Here is a 22,732-nt window from a genome sequence, read left to right as displayed (position 1 = left end):
GGACTATGATCATTTAATCAGTCCACCTCGTGAGCGTGGTTGAGGTGAGCTCTGCGGGTTGGGAGTGTGATGGTGAGGCAGCGCTGATGAAATATTAAACAGATCATCTGAGATCTGAGTTTGCTTTTATCTTTTACAACTGAAAAGTGCTTATGGAACAGTTATGATGCTGCAGCAGCTGTAGGCAAAAGCACACTGCGGGTATGAATGTTAATGATTACGTGGCTCCAGATAACGTGGATAACAAGGGAAATTCAACGTGTGGGTTTCATACGTAGAATGATGGCTCATGCAATACAGTATTTTGAAAGTTTCTGAAAAGATGCACACAAGTTTGTTTTTATAGATCCTAACTTTCAGGCCCTGTTTTGTGTTATGTAAAGGTTGTAAATGAGGCTCCTGATCTGTGTGTCTGGATCCAAACGATCCTCATTTTGAGACATTGAACCCAGAAGTACAGTTAGTTGCAGTAAACAAACCAAAATTGAGGGTAATGAATAGGGCTTGCTTGTTTATCACAGACACAGAGCCACGCAGGTTTTTATAAGAATAATGAGAAAGCGTGAGATGGAGGAGGTCTACCTGAGGCTTAATTTCATGCTGCTGTCATCGCTGGTGTCACCGTCCAGACAGGAGTGTGGTCTAGTCAGACTATGCAGCTGTGACTCCTCCCTCAGCCACCAAACTAAAGTCAACTTTATCTGACTGCAAAACTTACAGATATTAAAGAAAGAACAAAAATGAATTTGAATCCTATTTCAACCGCCATACAATTAATTTTGTCTGTTCAGACTTAAATATTGTTGGATTCCAGTCTGATATGCACATAAATTCATAAATTGCATTTTTACTGACAGTCTGAAAAGACCCAACGTGACTCAAATACGAATTGAAAAGATCCGATTCAACAGGATTCATGCTGTTAACACTGAAAAAGAGTCTGAACGTAGCCTAAATGTTCTTTTAATGGATATAAATACATATTTTTGTTCTCCTTTTTCAAAAATCTAGTTTCTGCTTCATATTAATACTCGTTGGTTCAGTGGTTCTTCAATCTGGAAGCTGTTCTTACGTAAAGTCTCATAGCTGGCGAAGAGATGATGACAGACAAATCAAATTTAGAGACAATATACATAGATAAATGGAGAATGTAATTATGAGGCAATATGTGTGTTATCATGAACCATTCAGCACAGTTCATGTGGTGTGTTTCACCTGATGAACCAAAGTACAGTACAAAGTAATGTCAATACAGTCTTCCTATTGGTACATGTGAAAGGACCCAGTTGAGCTTTGACAGTCTTTGCCTGATAGCAAATGAATACGCGCCTTGGTAATGCAGACACAAACACAGCTGGCACCACTGCAGTGATAAAAATATATAACGCTCAAATAACTCACTTAAATGTTACATTTTCTTAAGTTATAGCAGCACTGGGCAAAACTTTAAAATTAATGTTGTTCAGCCAAAGTCTCAGAAATACACAGTTACAGTGAACATGTCTGTTAGTAATACAGTATAACAATAGCTTCAAGTTATAAATTAAAACAGACAAATCATAAAATCATTAAATTGATTTAATAAAGAAAATAAAAACCCAAGTAAAACAGGACAATCTCCCAGTGAAAGTTTATTTAAGAAGAAACTCCGATTTTCCAACCTGATCTCCGCGGGCTCGTCATCCCGGAGCCTCTCGGCCCTGATAGCAAACAGTCTGTCTCCTTTGGTTTCAGCCCGGCCGCTGGAACAGATAAAATACCTCTATCTGAACATCTCCAACTCCATACACACTCAATGAGAGATCAGAAATACAGGGAGGAGAGAGGTAATCAGGGGTGATCAATAGAATTATAAGATAAACTGGGAAACATACAGACATATAGAGCCGTTGTAACGAAGCTAAAACAAGTGTGTTGACAGTCTGGAGTCCATCAGTAGCATCTTGACTTGGTTTCGCTTGAGTTTATATCCCAAAACACTGTATTATTTTTTAAGCGACGGTATTGTTCTGAAAAGCTGAACTATGAATCTATTTCAGGCCTTAACTGGTCCAACTATCCTTCCTTCCTTTCTCCTACAAATTAATTCTTCCCCTCTTTCTCCCTTCCATCGTTGATCCATACTAACCCGCCTCAGGATGAAGATAAAATGTTCACCGTCCAGATCATAATTCCAGAAATTCCGTCCATTTCTAATTGATGTCAGTTGGCAGACTGAATAAACACAGACTGAATAAACAGTCCAAGACTTGGATTAAATAAAATCAAAAGCCACATCCCATTAAGGAGCCGAAATTCTCCAAAGTTAATTATGTATAAGTTTGATTTGAATTTAATGATCAAAATTATAGGAATAGACAGTTTGATGACAAAATAGAGTATCTCACAGAACCAGCTATTTGTGCTGCAAACAAGACTTAATTCAATCTGTTTGAAGTGGAAATAGATTTATTATTCCAAAACTGCACTTTCTGATTTCAAAAATATTCTTGAAAACAGTCTATTTATTTATTTTATGGACCATTTTTCCCGTTTATTTTTGCTTCAGTTTGCAAAGCATTCAGTCCAGTCCGGCCGGTTGGAGGGCTCGATGATCACATCCCCTCGATCACTGAGAGAAACGCGGCTCACTACCTCACGCAGGAACATTCAAAACGCAGGTGTAGAGCCAAGGGGGACAATCAGCATTGAGCCAAAGGGATTCCCTCGTAAATAATAAATCCAGATCCACATGGCACACATCTAAAAATGAATTATACTTACATCAGAACAATATGAGCAGTGAACAGGAGCAGTATCCACTCCTCCAGAGTTCATGTTCACAGACCTGTGAAAGAAAAGTCCATATTTAGTAAAACAATGACAAACTGTACAAAGTAAAAACCCATAATAATGTGGATGGAGTCTCTTCAACCTTCTGGCTGGTAAAACAACAGCAAAGTGTCACAAGAAGATGAGCAGACACTCTCTGTGAGACGCTGATCTCACGGCAAAGAGCATCAAAATTCAGAGTGCATGCACAGAATTCGAGTCCTTCTTCTTCATGGCGATTTGTCTTGACCAAAGAGCTCCATAAATCCATCCTCTGCTGCAAAGAGATAAAATACAATATCCACAGTGATGAACCAGAAGGAGGAGAGGAGGAAACAGAGCAAAGGTGGTTTTCCCTTCATGGTTTGTTTAGTCTTGGATATGTAAAGTGTGAGATAAGACTTCGGTTTCAACATGCGATCAACAATAAACTGCATTAATAATCCTTGATGGAAAAATGTAAACAAGGCAAACCAAAATGAAATGAAGCCAGCTTTGTGATCGAGCTGCCATGGCTAGAAAAAGGATGCTGAAACGGCATCAGAGTGACGCAACAAATGATGATGTCAGTTCTCCACATCCACAGTGACAGGCTGTTCTCACCACCTCCACCTTCTCACATGTAGTACTACCTTATTATTTCAAAGCAGACTGTGTACTTCAGCAGACTCCTTTTTATTATATTTTTAAGTCTTGATCGCATGTATTGTTGGTATTTTGCATGCCATTACAATATCATAATAAGTACTTAAAAGCAGATCTTCTCTGGCCTGTGTGTTGTAAGATGGAGTGTGATAGCATGTGACTCACCCAGGTCTTTACACCGCCCACTTCTTCCTCATCTCACATATGGAGTACATGTTAATGTCTTTGGCAAGATCTGTGGCTTATGAAATAATCAGTCTTTTTCATTTCATCTCTGTTTTGACTCATTGGTGTATGAAAACCATCTGGACTGCATCAGGTGTCTTTAAATGTGGTTTACCTAAAGAGACCGGGAGTAGTAGCGGTGATGGAAGAGAAGTAGGGTTTGTTTTGGTAACCATACAGTACATGCTATTGTATAAACTCCAGCTCTGGTAGTACTGGTGGATTGAAGAATAACGTCCTCATGGCTTCAGTCGTTTCAGACATATTTATTTTCAAGGTGTGTTCATTTTAGGATCTGGTATTCATTTATTTTTAGTCTTTTGATTACAATTTTTTAATAGTTTTAGTAAATGTTAATTCATTTGATTGTTGCTAGCTTTAGTCCCATTTTAGTCAGTAACAGTTGGTGTCATATTTGTAGTTTTAAGTTTTAAATCTAAGCATTTTTAGGCCACAACTGTCTTTATGTTCAGTTCTGATGGTTATAGGTGTTATTCTCATCTATTGTGAGGTTAAAGGAAAAGGCTTATTGTCGAGGTTCCTCTCCTCTGCTGTCAAAACCAAGTTGAATATCTTCACCACAGTGTTTAAAACTCTAAATTCTCCAAAATATACTGAATAACGCTCGACATTTCTCTGAGATTCAACTTATTATCAGACTGTTAACTGACAATGAAGAATGCTATCATGCAGTATAAAATCATTTTGTCTTTGTTCACATACGACGGAGGAAGAACAAGGAAAATCAGAAGTGCAATAGGCTGCTCTTGTGTCATGAGTGATCAATGATAATGGCTCTTCTATGGACTTTTAATTAAACTGATTAATGGACTTCATAATGCAGGGATTCTGCTCAAGTCACAAAGTAGGAGCACATAGGAGACTCAGTGACTTATAGGTTTGGACTGGTGAAGAAAACAATATTCTGCTTCTTGGATGCTTTCTGATGCTCTCAGGCAAAAAGCAGCTGACCTTACTTTGAGACTATGTTACAGCAAAAACAAGTAAAAAAAAAACAGCCTTGGTGAACAATGGACAACGGGTATGTATAACCTGAAAGCAGTCACTTGTGGTGATAAATTGATAGAGAATTTTAACCAACTTAGCGGTTCCCTTGCTTCTGTTTTTGTTTCGTTTCATACTTGTTTTTGCTTCTCATGAACCTCCTTTCCACCAGTTGCATGCAGCTGTCATCAGTGAAAAGGCTCTGATGACCTCTGATTACACTACCTGCCAACCACCAAACAGCACATAGACAAAGGTAGAAGCTATCTGATGATTATAGAGGAGCAGCTAATGAGTCAGACAGTTTCCTAAGGAGAAATATTTGGTCGAGGCCAAAACAGAGGCGACTGAAATCGGAATGAGGGTGACTGTACCATTCATGTTTATGTGGACGACAGCCTCAGCGCTGCAGTTAAATCATTATCAAAATGTTAGAAAAAGCTATTCACTATTATAAGCACGCCCTCCATCTTTTTCTGACAAATGGCATTGAAATTGAACATCTTACTGGTATTCCTATTTTGATCATATTTTGATGGCCACACCCACTCAACTGCCGGCAATCATGCCACTCAGGAGGCCACATGTAAAGCCTTCCTGCCTGATCTTGCTGTAACCACATTTAAGGAAATGATTCAGTTATTATCTACTTTAATGTCATGTGCCAATATAATGGAGGACAGCTAGCCCTCCTTTACTCCCACACAAATTAATCCTCCTGTTAATAGTGCAGCAGCCTCACTGCGTACGGCACTCGACAAATCTGAAAAAGAGAGTAATAAATCAGAGGAGTCGGTCCCTGTGGTACAAATCACCGATACGCTCAATAAAGCCGATCGCCAAGAATAGGATTTCACCTAACCTGGAAGAATAGTCTAATAAAATATAATACAGTCCTCCGTAATACCAGAACCACATTGGATCGTCTTCAAACCGACTTTTGTTCTTGGTTAATGAAAACATTTTCAACTCATGCATTCGCTTTAGTCTGTCCAATAATTTTACCTCTAGCAACACAATACGAACGTCCCCGGCTGTCCCTGTTCAGTTCAGAGAGAAAACCCACAAAACCCTATCCCTTTATTCCCAGCTCAGGTATTCAGGCGACCGGACCGGACCGGACCTGCTTTGAACACTCTAATTGTTTCAGAATCAACACTTCGGACCCCGCGGGATGCCCAGCTAAGAGCATGGAGAGGGGGGCTTGGACAGACATGAGCTCGCCCCGCGGCTGATCGTCAGCTCGAACCCAAGATCAATATCATTTATCCTTAACAGAGGAAAACAAGTACAACCCTGGTTTCTTTTTAGCACAGATTCACAGCTGTGTTTAACCTAAAGAGGAGGGTTTTTTTTCCCTCCTAGCTTATGTGGGAGTTGTTGAATTGTTGGTTTCTCTGTATAATATTGTAAAGTCTTGCTGTAAGGACGTTAATGTGTTAAGTGCCATGAAATAACCTGTGTTGCGATTTGGCGCTTTATAAATAAATAAAGTTGAAACCTTGTATTTCTTCAGCTCTCAAATGACTACATGAACGTCTTTATTAATTACATGTTTAATATTTGTGAGAAAAAAAATTAGCAAAGCCTTCTTCCCGCTGTTGCCGGTTTTTCGCCAAGTACAGGGTCCTTGGAGACATCTGTAATATCCCTGGTTTATATTTATAGCACTTGGTCTGAGCTAACAGCAAAAATTGCTTAGTCTTGATCATTAACTTGTCTTTTGGATCCCATCCGAACAAAACTGCTACAGGACGTTCCTTATCAAATGTATTTAATCGATCGATCTATAATTTACTGCTGTATTTCAACTTTTTTTTAAAAGGCTACTCTTGATCCAGACATTTTAGGCAACTACAGACTTGCTTCCAACCTCAGCGTTATATTTAAAATCCCTGAAAAAGCCATCACAAATCAATTATATGACCATTTGCAAAGGAATGGTTTGTTTGAACATTTTCAATCTGGCTTCAGAGTGCATCACAGCACAGAAATGTGTCGGGTGGAAGTTACAAACGATCTGCTACTGCTTCAAACAATGGACTCGTCTCTATACTCGTCCTGCTGGCAGCGCTGCCTTTGATACAATTCATTACAAGGTTTTACTACAGAGTCTGGACGACGTCATTAGGATGAAAGGAAGTGCACTCGGCCCGAAGTCACATCTACAGGGTTCAATTTATTCATGTCAGTAATCCACATGCACAGAAGATAGTTATGGCGTGACACAAGGTTCGATACGTCTGACATTATACATGCTTCCCTCAGGTGATTTTTAAAGAAACTGCATACATTTCCATTGCTATGCAGATGACATCCAGTTATATCTATCTTTGAAACTGGATGAAACAAATCAGTTGCTGAAACTTCAAGCATGTCCAAAAGAAGAAGACCTGGATGAGCTGCAGTTTTCTACTTCTAACCAGTTCATCCGTGTGGTTTAGTTTTGTCATCAGTTTCTTTCTGTCCCTTTAGTCTGTCCTGATTGTTTAGTTGTCTTTCTGTGTCTTCCTTGTCAGTCTCTCTTTCCTTTAAAGGTTTCATGTTCATTTCCTGTTTTATTTTGGTAACTCTCCTTGTGTCTTGTTTCTGTTGTGTTTACTTCCTGTCCTCTCTCTTTTCACCTGTGTCTGATTGTCTTTCCCTCCCTGATTGTTTCCAGCTGTGTTTAATTATCCTCTGATCTCCTGTGTATAAAGTCTGTGTGTTCCCTATTTTCCAAGCTGGTTGTCTTTGTGTGCCGTCCTGTGTCGAGACGGTTTTATGTTGGACCTGTAGTTTTCCGCTTTTGGACTTTGTTTTTCCTTCATGGTTTTTTTTACGTTTGTGATTTGAACCAACTGTTGCCTGTTAATTTGTGGAAATAGTAAAGGAAACTAACTTGTCGTGCATTTGACTCCAACCCCCTTTAAAATGTGACAAGAATTAAATTTCTTGTGTTTGTCCCTACACGCTTTGGAAATTCTTTATCCAACCAAATGGTTAACCTAGATGACATTGCCTTGACCTCCAGCACCACAGTGAGGCATCTTGGAAGTCATTTTTGCTGAGGATTTATCCTTCAAATCAAATATTAAGCACATCTTCTTCTATCTATGCAATTTTAACAAAATCAGAAAAATTCTGCCTCAGCGTGATATTCACATACTGGTTATAAATGAATTAATCTGTGTTAAATCATGTAATAACATAAAATGCAATAATATATAACTGACAGGGTCAACATAGCCTACTGCTGAATAGTAAGAACTTTACTTTTGAAACTTAAAATACATGTTCCTGATACTTCTGTACTTTTACAGCTCCACTTTTGCATTTTAGAAGTTATAGGCTCCCCAGAAACAGGCAACAATGCAAGAAAATGAAGTTTGTGCTGTTTTTCAGTGCACTTCAATTTGAGTGTTTGATTGTTGGACTTGTAAATTTGCTGATGCAAGCATCCAAGCTGAGCTGAGATTGTGAATTAAAAGCTGGAGAAAGAGAGAGAGAATAAATTGGTGAAGCTGAGTGCTGTGGGCCCAGATAAACGCTGTCTGTCAGTGTTATCACTTAAGCTGTAATATATGGTGACACCCAACCAACAGCCTCCCTATAATTGTCTGGAGTGATTAACAAGCGGCGATCATGGTGAGCACTTTACTTCAAACACACACGTCCATTCATAAAGTTCCTTCACTGGAAGTGGAGGGTGGAGAGAGAAAGTTGGAAACAAGGCTGACTTTGGGAAGTTGTGGAATTGATGATCAAATTATCTCAACCCTAAAGTGGTTAACTTGGTTACTTAAGATGTCAAATTATCACATATTATCAAGTAATAAATTGTTTTGAACATAAAGTCATAATACAGCTGCAACTGTCAGGTGAATGTACCAATGCAGTTTTGGAGTTTGTGCTTTGTCTGCAGGTATCTCCAGTTTCAGAGCTGCATGTTTCAGATCTGTAGTTTCTGGCCACACCAACCTGCCCAGTGGATATTGTTTGTTATCTTTCTATGCTGTTCTTTTCTCTCTACACTCTTTCCTCTCCCCAACCTATTGAGGCAAACGGCTGCCCACCTCTGAACTTGCAATCGTCATAATCATACGCAGAGTCTTTAGAGTCAGATGCATTGTAGGTTTATTGAAAATCAAAGGTTTTAACAGACAGTGTTCTCGCGAGAGCAACTGAAGTCGAAGTGCCAAGAACTTTCTTTCAAGCTGATTCAGGTCTGGACTTCACCGTTGGCCTTCCACATCTGCTGTCATGTGTCCTGAAACAATGAGTCTTCGTCACTACTGGAGAACAAACTTGTATCAGTAGACGCCTATGTAATGTATGCCACGTTTACTACTCCAGGAAGTAGGACGACCCTTAGCAACCACCTAGCAATATTTGAAGGTCTCAAACTTACTTTGTTCAACACTCTGAGATTACTTATGTTGGGATTTGGTGCTAAATACAGTTTACAGAATTGAATTGAAAAACATTAAGCACAAGTACTTCAGGATTGGTTTCAAGTACACTGCTGGACAACATTGGGCAACTTTGACTTTGCTAAAAAACTAAAATAGTCATAAGGTACATAACTCCTCAGCTGCCAACACTGTTTTATTTGCTGGAAAAATCTCTCCACTCTACATTTGTTTTACTATTATTAGCTTCATGTCCAGTGTTTACTCCTCCATTGGAAACACTTCCCGCCTGACTTCTGTCTTCACTCGCCAACTTCTTTGATCTTGTTCTGGGACTTGTCTACTGTCAGGGCTACTGGCCATGTTTGTTGTGTTCAACCCACCAATGGCTACCACAACAGCTGAATGCCAGACCATGACCACAGCTCATGAACTCCTCAAAGCACTGGTGCCTGGTGTTACCCAGTTGCTCCTTTTGCCAGAGGGCAGTGGATGTACTGTTCATGAGCCATCTTAGGCTACCGTTGTCAAAGAGAGTCATCGGGTCTCTCTCCCTGTCTGCAGCCCAACGGGTAACGAGGACATGCTCTAGATTTGGAAGAGTTGGAGCTGGAGGAGATGCTGAATGGTGTCCCACCTCCTCCTCCTTCTCCATGGGTCCGGCCCCAGACAGCCTATCAGCAGGTCAAGAATAGGGCCCCTCTCACAGCTCCTTCAACAGCTTACCGGCATCTAGGAGCCTTTAAAGCAGCTGTTCTCAAGCCAAAGTTAGACAGTAATGCTCTGAGCAGTTACAGGCTTGAAAGTGAATCCAGCCCTCCTTATATTAGCAAGACACTTGAAAAGATCCAGAGTAAAAAATAAAAGTACATGTCCGAGAAGTGGAATGTTCCATTGCATGCGCCACTAAAGCTAACCACAGGAACCTGTTTTTTCTTCTATTTTCATTCGGTCTTGTTTCACACAATTTATTCTGCCCGCCGTTATTCAGATGTGGTCTCTCTTTCAAGACGGTCCTGTGATTTGTGAAATGACTCACAGTTTCTCACCCATGAAAAACATTCTACAAGTAGTTTGAAGTCAGTCAGGCCCGTTTTGGGTGCAGCAGTAATCTGACCCCCTCCCCCCACTTCACTTGTGATCTACATGGAGGGAAAAAAAATTGTGGTGAGCAGCACTCCCCATTCATTACAGCCCATCTGCTAGCCCCACGAAAGGAAAAGAGGGGGGAACAGGGTACGAAGGGAGAAGAGCAGGATACAAAGGCTTAGGAGTAAAAAAATAAAAATCAGGTGAAAAAATTGAAAAGAAATACAGAAATGTGGCCTCTCTGCTTTACAATATTAAAGAAAAAAGAGTCAGGGAGTGGACAAGAAGAGAAGACAGGAACTGATCTCTCAGTATTTTAATACAGAAATTAAAATCTTAATGAGATACAGAGAATGAACCTCTATATCAACACACTCCAGGCGCTTCATATAGGTGTATTCCCACACCTGTGAGTAAAGCGTACAAACAATGAACTTTGCGGTCTATAACCTGATCATGGCAGCACTATGACTGTGGCAACAAGCACACGACACATGTCAACAGTGAATCAAACACTGGGTATACTTTCAAGATCATCGTTCGCTGAAAGGAAAACAGTCTTAACTGGAAAACTTTACTTGAGTGTCGCTCAGTAACGTTACAGCAAACGCTGATTTGATAGGAATATACAATGAAATACTGAGTACGATCAAAAAGATCTCAGACTGTTCCTGTTGGGCAGGAAGTAGTGCAGCACAGTGGGGAGCAATAACATTCAGATTTAAATATTCGCCCAATGAGCAGGGAGGTGTTTTGAGTGGTAAAAGCGTTTAAAGAGGGACAGAAGGTCACTGCTCTATAACGAAGGAGGTCAGGAGTGCAACCAGATGGGCTTTCTGTGATATTTGTGGGGGATGCAGTGTGAACTCATCCCCCAGGGTCAGACGGTCAACACTAATTTGATGTTCTGAGGTGTCAAGAGGAAAACATGCAGCGCAAATAACCTGAACTGAGGCGCAAAGGCGCTTACGTCCTCCAACATGACAACAAACGTACGCACAGTTTCTCGCCTGCAACGACACAATCGTGCGACTTGTTTACCTGCAACTCCTTTCTCTTCCCAAAAAACTTGTCACAAGATTTTACGTGCTTTAAATTTCAGATCACTGGTTAAATCACAAATTCACACGCACAAGTAGTCAGAAAAACACGTGTAACATATGTGCAGTTGTTGATTAAGAGAAGTAAGTTGGAATAAGTTATTGCTCCACCCGACTGTGAGCACATCACTGTGCTGCGCTTCATTCCTGGGCAACAGATCAGATGATGTAAAAACAAAGGAACGAGTAGGAAGTCTGTGAACGAGAGGTTGTGGACTATCAGACAGAATATCTTAAAATAAACACATCCTCATTGAAGTTGTATAACTTAATTAAAGCATTTCTGTGATTTTACACTCAATGTTTCTTCTCAATAGTACTTTTCTTAAAGGAAGAGTCATTTGAACACAAACAAATCCATGTTGGTGCTCGTGTCCATGGAACTTGTACACAGAAAGGAGAGAACTACACACTCTCACACTGCTCTCAAATAATCTAGTAAAAACACCTTCAGTGGGAAGGAATACAATGACTGTGTATAAATAATGAAAATGTGTGGTGTGATAAGTGTAAATGTGAGAAAGAAAGTAGTTCAATGATGCGCCCTCACATCTGCTACATGTGTCTCATTCACTGACTCCTCATTGTGTTCGGTGGTACCAGATGGGAGCAGCTCGCAGCTCGCTGCACAGCTAATGCCAATCCCCTTCTGATCCCCCTTCTCCCGCCACCACTGTTTGCTCTGCACTCCAGGGATTGTTGCAGTTGCTCTTTCACTCTCACTCGCCTCTTTTCTTCCTCAGTCTGAACACAGCTGTGGGAGCTGGGGAAGAAAATTACAAAGCCGGCCCTGTAATTCCCACAAACCGGGCTTCAATTGAAAGGCTACTTCAGTGGATCTGGAGTATGATAGATAATAGACTTACAGGGAGGTCTGCTGCACCACAGTCCTCACATAGCTCAGCATCTTGTAACTGTCACTACAGTCTCAGGAATTGACCCCGCCACTGGAATAAATACCAGTGGCGGCCAGTACAAAATATTCGAGGTGGAGCTGTGCCATATTCGAGAACTATCCCAGCACAGTCTTTCATAAAGTGCTCCGTGAAATGGACAGTAATTCTTAAGAAAGTCGAGGAACTCTGACACAAAAACATACACCATAAATTGCACAAACAAAAGCTTTTCATTTGCATTTGAAACTGAACTCATAAACAATTATGTATTTGTATTCATAACAAATGTTGGGAAGGCTGTTGACTGTGAAGACAGCACCCACCTGTGGCACAGTGCCATGATGTCACCCACAGCTTTGTGAACTGCTGTTTGGAAGCCTTGAGTTTGACATTTTGCCCATTGCTATCTTGTTGTTTTTTTGGAGTCAGAAGTGACCATATTTAAAGTGGGAGTGAATCTGACTGAGGGCCACAGAACATTAAGCCCCGCCCACCTGTTCCAGAAATCTGACTGCACACCAGGCATGTCAGTGAGACCAGGTAATGTAACATCTAATTATTTTTAGTTGTTTTTTTTTTTCAGAAGGACCACCAGAAGATCTGAAGGAGTGAATTCAGCTGACATCATCAAGACTTGTGGGGGAAAAAAAATTGACTTTATTTCATGAGAGAAGATGATGCTTTTTGGATGGGAGTCTATTGGAGCCAGAGTGTTTTTGGAGCCAGACACTGGTGGGCCTCAGTAGTATTACACTTGAAGGCATTTCTGCATTGGCTTCACTTTTCTAAATCGGAGACCACATCCACTTTTGTGTGTTTTTGTGTTACACTTGTGCTGATTGTTCATCATATGACATAACTTGGAATACTTATCACAAAAGTCCTGTCTTCCCCCTGCCTCATGCACATTACGGGAACAGTGTCTGAATTTTCTGATTGCGCCTCATAGCAACTGAAACCCAGCATTCATGTCATGATCAGCATCCTTCCCTCTAAGAAGCCGTGTCATATGTCGTCATTTTCTGCATCACGGAGCATCAGTACAACAAACAAATAGTTGAGTCACCACTTGTCCTGTTTCCCATGTGTGGTTTGTGGTGGATGGATTATATTTGCAAAACTAAAGTGCTCATTAACATGGATTTTCACAAATATGTGAAAAGAATTTGAGAGAGATCAACTTTTTGGGTCCTATTTCCGTACCTGGCACTGTACCGGCGCAGCACAGATCCTGGCAGAGGTATTTTGGTAAACTGCAAGAGGTTTGTAGATCAATGTAAACCCGGCTGAACGGAAATGTCCCGAATGGTGCAACAGGAGATGGGTTGTTTAAAAGTAAAGTTGCACATTGCCCTTTCGCCAGCTCACATGAACAAACCTGTCCAAAATCCCACAGACAGGTTCGGTGGATGTTCGACATATTTAATCCTACTTATATAAATATATAAATAAATAAAACAAGATTTCTTATATGCAACCTTCTGATTCAGTTAATCTTATGGAAAATGAAGCTGACTCTGTCTATTGAATTGGATGTGAATCAGGCAGATGGCAGGTGTCATGACACAGCAGAGAATCTCAGCCATAAAATATAAAAGGTGCTCTAATGAACTACAAATGAATTGCAATTAAATTACAAATAAAGAGTTAACAATTCAAAAGTATTTTCATCTACTTTAGTGTTAGTTTAGTTTAGTGATCTACCAGCTGTGTAAAACCACCGAGTGTCATACTGTTGTCATTAACACACAAAAGGTTAAAGTCATTTACACGCGGCAGCTTAGCTCATTTAATTAATGATTGGAAAGTAAACTATTCACACTGAAAGCATTGGTGCCATTTATTTATTAACACCACAGCATCAGGGCTGTTTGGAGCACATTCGCTCTTCATCAGTGTTGTTAATGAATTAATCGCATCGGGAGCTTTAAGTGCGCGCAATTTACTTCTGTTCACTTCTCGGCATCAGTCCAGCACCTGATTTCAGTGTGTTGGATGAGTTCTCTTTAGAGAGTGAGAGAAAAGCATTTTTGTATAATATGCCAAGGGCACAAAAAGAATGAGTCTATTCTCAACCAGCATCAAATTTAACAACAACTGAGCATTCAGCATCCAAAAATCTAGCAGCAGCTCCCTCTGGGCAGGTAAAAAATGAAAATGTCCCAATTTGAACAAACACACAACAGCACTAACAAATAACCTGAAGCAAACAGACAGAGAGAAAGACAGAGAAACCACAGCTGGCCCTTCAGACTGATGGACGGACAACTGGAAAACCAGCAGGACACAACAATTAAACTGTAATGAGCTGTTGTAAAATCAGACTTGTGGATTTGATTACTTCTGCAACTACTCACATTTATACTTCACAGAATATGACACATTTTCTCTTACTTCTTTAAAGAGTTTTTTTTATTCTAATACTACACAGTAACCGACAGTGATATAGTTGTAGAACCTGCTACAGTGTGAGGGATGAAATCATGTGCAGTATGCAGTGTAACTTCTGATGCAAGTTCCACCTTTTTATCCGTAACATAAAACTGAACTGCTTACATGAAGAGCAGAGCTCATTGAATACGATTTGGACATGTGAGGAAGCTATTGCAAAGTACAATTAATCAGTCTTAACAGCTGTCCCCTGCCGTGAGAGGCACATGGACAATTTATCAAGTGACCTCTGAAGAGCTGGCTGCAATTCAGTCAAGTAAAATTCCTCTGGACCTCATATCAGCAAGTGATCTGTCTGCAGCAGATTTCTGAAACCTACCACATAATCTCCCCTCGTCATCTTCCAACTGTCTGCATCTGAGAGGCAAGTTCATCCCGGTTACATATGAAAGGACGCCTGTTGGGCAGGAAGGATGTCCTCACTTGGCCTCATCCATCTGATCCCTAATGTGTGGGACATAATCTCTGAGCCACAACGTTCATGATGGAGGAGCGGAGACATCTCCAACCACACACATGTTCTGTCACACTGACACGAGTTTCTGGAGAGGAATCAGACTTCACGGGAAACATTTCTAAATTCCTAAACACACCTGATTCTCCTGCTTTTCAAATTTCAGACATGCACACATTTTTCTGTGTAACAATGTAAAAATGGATTCAAAAATTATTATCCAACTGACATTTCCTTACACCCAAAATGTTGACATGGTACCTTAAGATCCATTATGATCCACAGAAACAGCTATCAGACCCCAAATAACAAAATGTTAACGTTTCCATGTCCAGAGGACACAGACAAATACCCCGAAACAAAAAACATATTCAGGACAACACAGTGTGTTTAACGTGAACACAATAACAGTGTGACGTGCCGTGAGAAGCAGTGGCACTGAGGTTTGATCAGTCAGAATGACTCATCCAGTTATACACACACACACACACACACATAGTCAATCATTTAATATAAAGCATTGCGAAATACTTCTCAATAAAAGGAATGAATGTGATAAAAACAGAGTTTTCCTTGAGTGTTGCAATAATGTCTTTGCTTCTCTGCAAATGTTTCACTGTAAAGCAATTATAAATGTAAAGAGCAAAACTGACTTCTAAATTATATTTTAAATTCATTTTCATGTTTCCTCTTCGGCTGACCACTTTTCTTTGGTTAAAAACACAAATGACAGTTTTATTTCATTAAATGATTTTAAACAGATTCTACCTTTGTCCCAGTTCAGGGACTCTTTGCACACAAACACCTTTAGACCCACCTGAAGACGTCGGTGCGTCCGTGTAACTCTGGAATCTATTTGACCAACAACATTTGTTGGTTGTCAAAACAAATAATCAAATTTCAGTCTGGCAACAGTATCGACATCCTTGCCATATTTTCTCATTGATCCATGTCAGGATTTATATATAACGCTGACTGAAGGACACCTACATTAAAACACCATGACGTAGTCACATGATAGTCTAATGTCAGACTTTATGAGTGGACACTACAGTCCTGCTGACAAGCCATACGGATTAAACACCTCGGAACTGGGGTGCAGCTTATTTTGCAAAAGACCTCCATTCGCTCTCACCGGTGGAGATGAAGGTCACTTTATGTTCCATTCATGCATCACAATATGATCCACTCTCCAATAAGACTTATAACCAGGACACAGATAACGTGTATGCAATATAACCTAATGATTTAAATCAGACTGAAACTAAGAATGTTGATTAATAGGTAAATCCAGATGTTTGAATGAGCTGTGCTCTGTTAAAACACTGATTAAAAAACAGGTCATTGGCTGAGTTGCGAAAGGTGCAATTTATTTATATATAAAAACAGCATCAGTCGATTCATGTAATTGTATAACGTATTTTGTAATTTGTTAACTTTAGAGTCAGCCAGTCTAAAACTTGTCCAGACAGTCCTGTAACACATCTGCACTGACATCCTCTCTGTGTAGGAAATACAGTGGAACCTCATACAAAACACTGAAGAAAACAAACACTATACTTTTCCCCAACACAGAGGTAACATTTAGCTGCTAAAGGTGCAATTGTCATAACAGACTGTAATATAAAAGAGAAGTTTTCTCCGGTGCATAAAGAGAAGTGAAGCTCAGGATACCAAACACTAGAAATAATCAGTCTGCCAGCGTTCGCCTCAACTTTCACTCTCATTACTGATGAGTCTGGACATTCCTCCTCTCAGGCAAAAAAAAAACCTCTCCCTGAGGTGTTGTGAAAGTCAGTCACACCTTATGCAGGATGAAAAGTACCCACAGTGGTACTATCACTACTGCATCCACTGCAGAGACTCAAGTCAACTGAACCCACGACAGAAAACATGATGCCAACATAATGACAGTGTCGTCAGATCAGAAAACACTTTCATTTGTTATTCTGTAAAAATGATATCACATCATCTGGAGGACCTGCTGCTGCTGGTGCTTGTAGTCACACTACTACACGTGCCTTCGCTTCTTTTGCAGCTGCTGCTGCAACACTGCTGCTACTCTTGCAGTGCTTCCATTACTTATTCTACTCATTATGCATGTTTAAATACACGCTGTAGAAGCTCCCTCACTAGAAAGACCTCACGAGAAGGAGACTATAAGAACAGTAGCATAATTACTCAACCGATTGTGGCCTTTCAAACAGGAAATTTGCTGAAACATCACATTTGGCGCTAATTAAAGAAGATAATTGCTCAATTATTTGACAATGCTCAATTGTTACAAGTCAAGCTAAGTACAGTGGGTACGGGAAGTATTCAGACCCCTTTACATTTTTCACTCTTTGTTTCATTGCAGCCATTTGCTAAAATCAAAAAAGTTCATTTTATTTCTCATTAATGTACACTCAGCACCCCATCTTGACAGAAAAAAACAGAAATGTAGAAATTTGTGCAAATTTATTAAAAAAGAAAAACTGAAATATCACATGGTCATAAGTATTCAGACCCTTTGCTGTGACACTCATATTTAACTCACATGCTGTCCATTTCTTCTGATCCTCCTTGAGATGGTTCTACTCCTTCATTGGAGTCCAGCTGTGTTTAATTAAACTGATTGGACTTGATTAGGAAAGGCACACACCTGTCTATATAAGACCTTACAGCTCACAGTGCATGTCAGAGCAAATGAGAATCATGAGGTCGAAGGAACTGTCCAAGGAGCTCAGAGACAGAATTGTGGCAAGGCACAGATCTGGCCAAGGTTACAAAATAATTTCTGCAGCACTCAAGGTTCCTAAGAGCACAGTGGCCTCCATAATCCTTAAATGGAAGAAGTTCGGGACGACCAGAACTCTTCCTAGACCTGGCCGTCCGGCCAAACTGAGCAATCGTGGGAGAAGAGCCTTGGTGAGAGAGGTAAAGAAGAACCCAAAGATCACTGTGGCTGAGCTCCAGAGATGCAGTAGGGAGATGGGAGAAAGTTCCACAAAGTCAACTATCACTGCAGCCCTCCACCAGTCGGGGCTTTATGGCAGAGTGGCCCGACGGAAGCCTCTCCTCAGTGCAAGACATATGAAAGCCCGCATAGAGTTTGCTAAAAAAACACATGAAGGACTCCCAGACTATCAGAAATAAGATTCTCTGGTCTGATGAGACCAAGATTGAACTTTTTGGCGTTAATTCTAAGCGGTATGTGTGGAGAAAACTAGGCACTGCTCATCACCTGCCCAATACAATCCCAACAGTGAAACATGGTGGTGGCAGCATCATGCTATGGGGGTGTTTTTCAGCTGCAGGGACAGGACGACCGGTTGCAATTGAAGGAAAGATGAATGCGGCCAAGTACAGAGATATCCTGGAAGAAAACCTCTTCCAGAGTGCTCTGGACCTCAGACTGGGCCGAAGGTTCACCTTCCAACAAGACAATGACCCGAAGCACACAGCTAAAATAACAAAGGAGTGGCTTCGGAACAACTCTGTGACCATCCTTGACTGGCCCATCCAGAGCCCTGACCTAAACCCAATTGAGCATCTCTGGAGAGACCTGAAAATGGCTGTCCACCAACGTTCACCATCCAACCTGACGGAACTGGAGAGGATCTGCAAGGAAGAATGGCAGAGGATCCCCAAATCCAGGTGTGAAAAGCTTGTTGCATCATTCCCAAGAAGACTCATGGCTGTACGAGCTCAAAAGGGTGCTTCTACTCAATACTGAGCAAAGGGTCTGAATACTGAAGAAGACTCCATCTGGCCTCAACGACTACCGTCCGGTTGCCCTCACATCTCATGTGATGAAGGTGCTGGAGAGGCTGGTCTTGGCCCACCTCAGGCCGCTGGTGAAATCTTCTCTGGACCCTCTGCAATTTGCGTACCAGCCTCGTGTGGGAGTGGACGACGCCATCATCTACCTGCTGCAACGAGCTCAGTCTCACCTGGATGGAACCGGTGACTCTGTGAGAATCACTTTCTTTGATTTCTCCAGTGCATTCAACACCATCCAACCACTGCTGCTGAGTGAGAAGCTGCGGGTGGTGGGGGTGGATGCGCCCACCGTCTCCTGGATCACTGACTACCTGACAGGCAGACCACAGTTTGTCCGTCTGGGCAGTGTGCTGTCTGATACGGTGGTCAGTGGTACTGGAGCTCCTCAGGGAACTGTTCTGTCTCCCTTTCTGTTCACCTTATACACAACTGACTTCCAGTACAACTCAGAGTCCTGCCATCTGCAGAAGTTCTCTGATGACTCTGCAGTGGTCGGATGTATAAGGGACGGACGGGAGGATGAGTACAGGGCAGTAGTGGAGGACTTTGTGGAGTGGGCGGGAAGAAATCACCTGCTCCTGAACGTGGCCAAGACCAGAGAGATGGTGGTCGACTTCAGGAGGAAGGCGACGGCTCCACAACCGCTGAGAGTTCTGGGAGAGGAGGTGGACATGGTGGAGGAGTACAAGTACCTGGGTGTGTCCATCGACAACAGACTGAAATGGAAGACCAACATCAATGCTGTCTACAAGAAGGTGATGAGTCGACTCTTTTTTCTGAGGAAACTTCGATCCTTCAATGTGTGCAGCGAGATGTTGGAGATGTTCTACCAGTCTGTTGTGGCCAGTGCTTTGTACTTCGCTGGGGTCTGCTGGGGGAGCAGCATTGGAGCCGGTGACACCAACAAACTCAACAAGCTGGTTAAGAAGGCCGGCTCCATCATCGGCTACAAACTAGATAGTCTGGAAAAGGTGGTGGAGAGGAGGACGCTGATCAAACTATTGTCCATCTTGGATAATCCTGTCCACCCTCTCAACCACCTGCTGCAGGGACAGAGGAGCACTTTCTCTAAAAGATTCCTCCAGCTCCGCTGTCACAAGGACAGATACAGGAGATCATTCCTGCCCACTGCCATAAGACTTTACAATAACTCACCTCTGGCAAAATCCATCACAGTACAATAACACTGTTGACTGTGTTTCTTGGTTTCTTGCTTGTATATTATATGTATATTATATGTATGTATATATATATATATATATATGTTGACTGTGTTTATTGGTTTGTTGTATATAATATATATAGATATTTAATGTACTGTATATATACTGTATGTACTGTGCATTTTATATTTTATATTTATATTTTTTATTTTATTGCTTTTCTATTATATTATTCTATTCTATTATTATTTTATTCTATTGTTTCTATTATTGCTCCTGTATGTATGCTGTTGTGGCGAAAAAATTTCCCCTCGGGGATTAATAAAGTATATACCTACCTACCTACCTACCTACCTACTTATGAAAATGTGATATTTCAGTTTTTCTTTTTTAATAAATTTGCACAAATTTCTACATTTCTGTTTTTTTCTGTCAAGATGGGGTGCTGAGTGTACATTAATGAGAAATAAAATGAACTTTTTTGATTTTAGCAAATGGCTGCAATGAAACAAAGAGTGAAAAATTTAAAGGGGTCTGAATACTTCCCGTACCCAATGTAATTCAAATAAATTTTCCTGCCAATGCGACCTAGAATCTTTTAATCAGTACACACCAGGTCAGCTTATTTCATTCAGCTTCATTAAATTAGGTCGTATCTCTCATTAATGAACACGGGAGAGGTTTGCCTTTGAGCCAGAGAGCCTTTGTGACAGAAATCCAACCCCTCTCCCTTTCCCTGACCCGAAGCCTTTCTGCTAGAAAACCCTGAAGGTAAATCTCCCACAACCCTCATGAAAACATGATCTGTGGTCACCATGTTGAGAAGGTCACCAAGCATGTTCAGCTATTTTATAAAGGTCAGCAGTTGACGTTGGAGAATATGTAAACAAAAGGATTGGAGTGTAAAGTATACCTGGTTAGTAAAGGTTTGAATTTCAGTGACGTAAAATATTCACATTTTCGATATAAGCAGCAGTCACATTTGTAACATGATCAATAAATTGTGCGGTATACGACAGTCACTTAATTTGTAATTGAAAACAGTAAGCGCCATACTTTTCTTGGCAGTCCACATGATGGCGTGTGTAATGGTCATCAGCGAAGGTCAAAAGCTATCTTGAAGGAAAACCTCAAGGTGACGATTTGTGTGTTTGTATGTCTGTGCTGAGTTATTTCTAGACATGAAATGTTCCACTACAGCTGCTCACACATCAAAATGCTTTGATGACACTTTAGCATAAGACGGGTACAAGCTACATCCTGCAGGCCATGTTGAGGCTGTCACCAGGAGTTATTTTAAAACACCAGACTGCCAACTCACAAGACAAGCTGCGAGGAGGAGTCCATTTTTTACCGCCGTGTCCAGTCCCATCAGTAAAGTCAGTCTCATGTGGGGTGAACTGTGTGCAGCAGATGGCCCGACAGGTGAGTGCAACGGAAGGTGATCCCTGATGAGCGAGTCAAGAGGTGAGCTGTGAATTTATATTATCAGGAAACTCAGTGGCTGCTTCTCATAATTATACTTCCTCCCTTCCTCTCCATGTTACAAATTCTTTGCACCTGCACACCCAACAGTGATGTCACAGGAGACCTGGTATACACCTGCACATCACCACGGCAACGTGAGGTCAGCTTCTCATGGCCCTGCTGGGAGGAGAACCAATAAGGGGAAGCAAGCGCTCACATTTACTGAATGAAAAAACAAATAAATGTCAATGCCAAGCCAAAATCATGCTCAATTTATTTGCCTCTCCATACATTGTGTTTTTATGACACTTCACAAGAGCAGACTGAAATCCAGAATAAGAACCACAGCCTCCTCTGTGATGTACTTCAGATCTCCCAGACAAGACCTGACAGCAGCTGGTCCATCCAAGGCCCATCATAACTGTTCCTATAAGTGATATTTACTGGTGAGTGAAATCTTTTAGTGATACAATAATCTTACTGCAGATTAACCTGCACAGAATGTGTTTAAAACTTGCTCATTAAAATAATATCTTAAAATAAAATCATACATGTATTTCCTCCATGTTGAGCCTGGTATAAAACCCTCCGACGGCCTGCTTTCACATGCTGTGGCTGTCGGTATCTTTGAATGGTTTACACTGTTTGAGCCGTGAAGCTTCGTGCCGTCAAACAGTGTATATTTTGCGAAATTTGATTTTGAAATGGATTTTCACTTTCACACTTTTTTGAAGCAAGTTAGATGAGATGATTTTTCTTTATCTTTTACTAATATTGTTGAACCTAACCCGACTTTAACGCTGCAACTGTCAAAAGGCTTATAATAACCGTGCATGTAATGAATATGGAAATGTTCCCTTCATCTCCTCTTCATTTTTTTTTTTTTTTGCACTTTGAGGCTGTTGATTTGGGTGCTGCTGTTTTGAGTGAGGCACTTTCCATCTTAGTTTTATGGAGCCAGAAGTGACCATATTTGGATGAGCTGGGAAGGAGCCAGCGGTGGATCTGACACGATCTGATTGGAATTTTAAGGACACTACAACTGCCCAATTACAGCAGAAACCTGAGCGCACCCAGGCACGTCAATCAAAACAGACACGCCCACAAAAATACCACTTCTGGAGACCTTTTATCAAATTAATGCTGGAACTATTTTCAGATGAAACCATCAGAAAACGTATAAGAAGGAGTGAATTTGACTAATGAGACCATAATGACTTTATGTTTCATGAGAGAAGTTGAATGAGGGTCTATGGAGCCAGAGGCTTTT

General features: G+C 41.0%; 1 protein-coding gene across 1 annotated transcript in view; it reads right to left on the bottom strand.

Annotated features, from left to right (window-relative positions):
• Positions 1-22,732, bottom strand: part of LOC138628426 (cortexin domain-containing 1 protein) — a 29,230-nt gene that overhangs the window by 5,448 nt on the left and 1,050 nt on the right. The window contains exons 2-3 of the mRNA XM_069711473.1: positions 2,764-2,827; positions 1,662-1,742 (exon numbers count right to left, since the gene is read on the bottom strand). The gene's annotated coding sequence lies outside the window, so the exon portion shown is untranslated. The remainder of the gene's footprint in view (positions 1-1,661; positions 1,743-2,763; positions 2,828-22,732) is intronic.

Source organism: Brachyistius frenatus, unplaced genomic scaffold, assembly GCF_029030835.1.
Source record: "Brachyistius frenatus isolate BFR_SWC_R1_liver_20210118 unplaced genomic scaffold, ASM2903083v1 Contig_100, whole genome shotgun sequence".
NCBI lineage: Eukaryota > Metazoa > Chordata > Actinopteri > Embiotocidae > Brachyistius > Brachyistius frenatus.
The sequence above is the reverse complement of the archived record's forward strand: the minus strand, read 5'-3'. Positions and strand labels throughout refer to the sequence as shown.